Below are 4,487 nucleotides of genomic sequence, written 5' to 3' on the forward strand. Positions count from 1 at the left end.
CTTTTGCTATGTCTCATCAAGCTCAATTTGTCTCAGGTGACAGCACCTTGCTGGCCATCGGCTCCTATAAATATGCCCAGGCTGCTTTCTCTAGCGAGCCTGGCTAACAAGAGCCGAGTGCCTGCTGATGGGCACCCGAGTCGCGTTTGCATCAGCTCACGTGGTAGGAGCTATTACCTTACCTCGGAAGCTGCCCAGCTCTCTCCGGCGCTGCCCGAATGAATGCAGCCACAGATTTGTTATGGCTTTCCATTTCAAATAGCCTACAGCCCTCCTGTGCTGGCGAGGAGGCAGCCGGGAGGGGAGATGCACCGATGAGAAATGCGGGGCCCCCGAAATTCATTTTTCAAAGATGGCAAGCAAAGCCGGTGATTTATCTGCTGTCATTCTGGTCCGAGCAAACCTTCCCCACCAGGTGAGCGGTGTAGGAAGGGTAGCTCACCAAACACGAAATACAACGAAGCCCTGTCAAGCTTCCTCACCTAGAGCTGACTTTTATTTTGAGCCCTGAAAGTAATTAACAGCACTGGCTTGGGAAAAAAACACCCCACGAACCTCTCTCCCACACAGTCTCTCAGGTCTGTTAGCCAACTTTCCTGCCTGTTTGCCTCGTGCGTTCCGCATGAGTTTTCATGCTGGTGGCTCCCTCTGTCATCTCTGATTTATTGCCTTCAGAGTGGGACCTTCATCCCCAGGGCTCAGCAGCTCTGAACTGGCTTTAGAGAGACCTTTGGTGTCATTGGGAAAGAGGCGCTATCTGGCACAGCATTACGATTTTTGGAAGTATTGGGTCCCGCTGGACTCCCTTGAGGCACTCATCCATCCTTAAGGCAGTCTTCTCTGGGGGCGGCTGGTCACAAACGTTTCTGGCAGACGTTTCAGCTATTTTAGTAGAGTTGAGTGCCGTGGAAGCCACCTCTCCCTTCATCTGTTTGGGAGCTATGTGACATTATAGCCGACACCGCCAGTCAATAACTGCGCTTCACCTCTCATTTACGTGGGTCAGCGAGCAGCCCTACGTGCCCTCAACCATGATCTGGGGTCAACCTGGGAAAGCAGCAAGGACGGGGTGAGGTCTGCAGTCTGTGCAGAGAGAGGAGGCGCTTTCCTCTCAAATCAGAGGTTTTGGGGGGGGTTACGAAGCCAGGCAAGCATCACACCACTTGTGAGGCTTTTACAGAAAGGAAGGGGACTGCAGCAGAAGCAAAACAATGTCTTGTTACGATGCACGTATAGATTGGAGAGGGACTAAAAGGTCCACAGCATGCTGCATGCACTTAAATCATGCTGTGCAGATAAGTCCAACCTTCTTGGAGGTTTAATTCTGCTTTAATCTTGTTAGATCTGCAGAGGTTGCGCTAATGGCGTGCAGCAGCGCAGGGGATGTCCTTCTCTCCCCGTAGTCCCTCCAGCAGCACTAAAGCTTTTTGCAAGCCATCCTCGGGCAGGATGTGTAAGGGAGGTGAGCCGCATCTGGCTGGAGGTTAGCACATTTAATGCACAGCATTTCTGTCCAGCGGTGGCAAGAAGGCGAGGTTTAAGGTGTGAGTACGCTCTTGTCTAGTTGTAACATTGAATTATGAAGAGATGCAGGGTGTTTGGGGGTCAGGGCCAATGTAGTGGACTTTAATACTGAAGGTCTTTTTCAGTTGGTCACCTGTGCTGGAATTAAGGTCTGATATCCAGTGCCTGGGTGCTCCAGGTTGGTGTCTCCTATTGGCTTCATTTTCTTAGAGCAATGCAGATAGACCAGCTGAGTATCTAGCTGGAAAATACCTGAATAGCTAGCCCACATCCAGATAAAGCTAGGGGTATTTGCTCCCATACCGTTACTGTTTTCTAATAAGGATGCAAAGAAACTGTGCCACCTCCCGGGTCGCTCTTCGTGGACGGAGATCACTCTTTCTGCAGGCAGATTGGATGGGAGCTGCACGAGCCAGGGCTGCAGTCCTCACTGAGTCATCCCCGGTCAACAGCTTAGCTGGGAAATCAATCGGAAAACTCAAGATGCTGTCAAATCGGGCTGGTAATTCTCTATCCCTGTTGTACCTAGCAAATAATGGGAATTTTTATACGTATGTGGTTGGGTTTTTCCCAACCAAAAATGGGAAAGTAACCGTCAGCCTGCGTATGGTTTGAAGGAACCTCTGGCAGAAGACTGAAGGTGGTGGCCACATGCTCTGGTCAAATTTTAGATTATTTTACCTGCATCACTTTTCCCTAAATCTGATTTTTTTTCTTTTTTTTTCTTTTTTTTCCCCAGTTTCAGATGGCTGAGTTGTTCTTGACCTCCTGCCTTGAATTCTCATGGTCTGTTACTGCTCATTGTTAAAGAGCCGCTGTGCTCCACACCAGAATCAATGCAGTTCAGGCCTAGGTAAATGAATCCTGTAGACAGTCGATTATAAGCACTTTGGGACCCTTCTGAGTGTAAAGAAGTTATTTAAATGCAAGCAGTTATCTTGTCATTTAGATAGTGAGATGAATAAGGCTCTTCAGAAGTACCCAGTAGGTATGGATAGTTATTGCTATTGAACACCTTCCACCTGATGCTTGGTTTAATTATCAAAATTATTTCAGAAGCAAGTTCCTGAAGACCCTTTCTGCCTTCTCAATGGCAGCGCTACCTGGAATCGGGTTGCGCCGTTACAGCTGAATGCCAGAAGTCCTGCTGTTCGGTGTCACTACAGCATGTGCTGAGAGGGCGACCTGGGGGTGCGTATGGGAGGAGCAGCCACGTGTACATCGTATTTGCCCAGATTTAATGCAAATTATGCTTACGAGACCTGATCCTCCTCGCCTTCCCCTTTTCTTGCTGCGTTGGGTGCAAAGCCTGCGCCGCAGGTTCGGTTTCCAAAGCTGACTTCTGGGTCTTCATTACTCCGATCAGTCAAACATCTTGAACAACCCTGTGATTTCTCACCCCCTTTAACATAACAAAGTGTGCGAGGTGCGTGCTAGTTTATTAACGCTCAGATCACTTTTATTAATGCTCTTAATGTGCCAGCAATAGGGCTAGGGCTTTGGGAGAGGGGATTGTTTTTAGATAAAAGAAAGGCGATATTTTACTCTGAAGAGAAACACAAAGCACTGCAAGACTTGTGATAAATCATGTGCTCGACATCACCGCAGCTGTGATTGAAATTAATGGGAGTTGCAAGGCGAAATTCCCCATCATCTCTCGCGAGTCTCAACTGGAGTTTGCGTTCTCAACCGCCAGCTTCGTGCATCGCCGTGCTGTAGCACTGAGCCCATGCTCCCGCGCTCGTTCTTCATGTAAAAAGGGCCCTCCAGCAGGCTGTAAACTTTACGACATGATGGAACAAACCGGAGCTAAAATGTAAGCTTTTTGTCATCACCAAACGCAGCTACTTCGGGGGCTCAGCAGGGACGATCGACTGCAAAAGGGAAGGAAAGAAAAAGCAGCGAGGTCTTCAGTCACTTACAAAATACGCAGAGCGGCAGAGTCGGTTCGGAGCGAGGCAATAACCTCGCAGTTGCTCTCCTGACTCTAATAACCCAAATGTTCAAGGCACTGGGTTGTATCTCATCAGAAATGGAGCTCTTCCAGCAGTACAGCGTGCTCACCGCTGTGCTGGTGCACTGGAGTCAGTAAAGGTCCTTAATGAAGCATTATTTCATACAGCACTGCTTGTGGAGTCTCCTGGTTGCATACGAGACGACACGGCGTGTATCTAGCCGGAGGACGTTTTCTTTTTTTTTTTCCTTTTTCTTCTTTTTTTTTTTTTTTTTTTTCCTTTCAGGAAGGTGCCTTCTTTGCAGGTAACAAATTGATCGCGGGTGGCAAATCGCCAGATCCTGCCATGCCCATGGCTGCTGTAAAAAATTTAAGACGTCAAGTTGGGCGGAACTGCCTGTAATGAAACATCCTCACCGTTACCTGCAAGGAATGCGATGCAGGAAGCTTTTTCTCTCTTGCGCGCATGCACACTCCCTTTTTTTTTTCTGAATTATCCCACAGCATCGTTGGGGTTTTTAAGGCCTTTTTGATTGCACCTTTCAGAACAAAGCTTCTGCTCAGATTTCTTAAAACTTGAAGCGGGCATCAGGGCTCGTACCCAAAGAGTCACCAGCCCTCAAAAGCCGTGGAGATGTGTGGAGCAACATCATATTTTCCTGTGGGCTTTTGAAGCCCTTCTAAGCCGGGTGGTACTGACAGACAAGGGCAAGACCGAGCAAAAAGGACTTACAAATACAGCAAGGAGAAGAAGTCAGTGGGGAGGGACATAGGGTCTCAGCACGCATCTGCTCTGCCCAGTTTCTGTTATCAAAAGCAGTTTGGAGGGGAACTAGTTTTCTCTTTACTGAGATTTCTTTTCACATCTCTCTCTTCTGTAGGCACACTCTGTCTGTACGTGCGATATAGATGGTTGAGCAAACTGTGGCATATGGGATTAGGATTTTTTCCCCCATAATAATGGTTGAGCTGATAACAGATTTTGTTCTTTTTTTTTTTTTTTTTTCCC

This window comes from Pygoscelis adeliae, unplaced genomic scaffold (genome assembly GCF_000699105.1).
Source record: "Pygoscelis adeliae isolate BGI_AS28 unplaced genomic scaffold, ASM69910v1 Scaffold224, whole genome shotgun sequence".
NCBI classification, from domain to species: Eukaryota; Metazoa; Chordata; class Aves; order Sphenisciformes; family Spheniscidae; genus Pygoscelis; species Pygoscelis adeliae.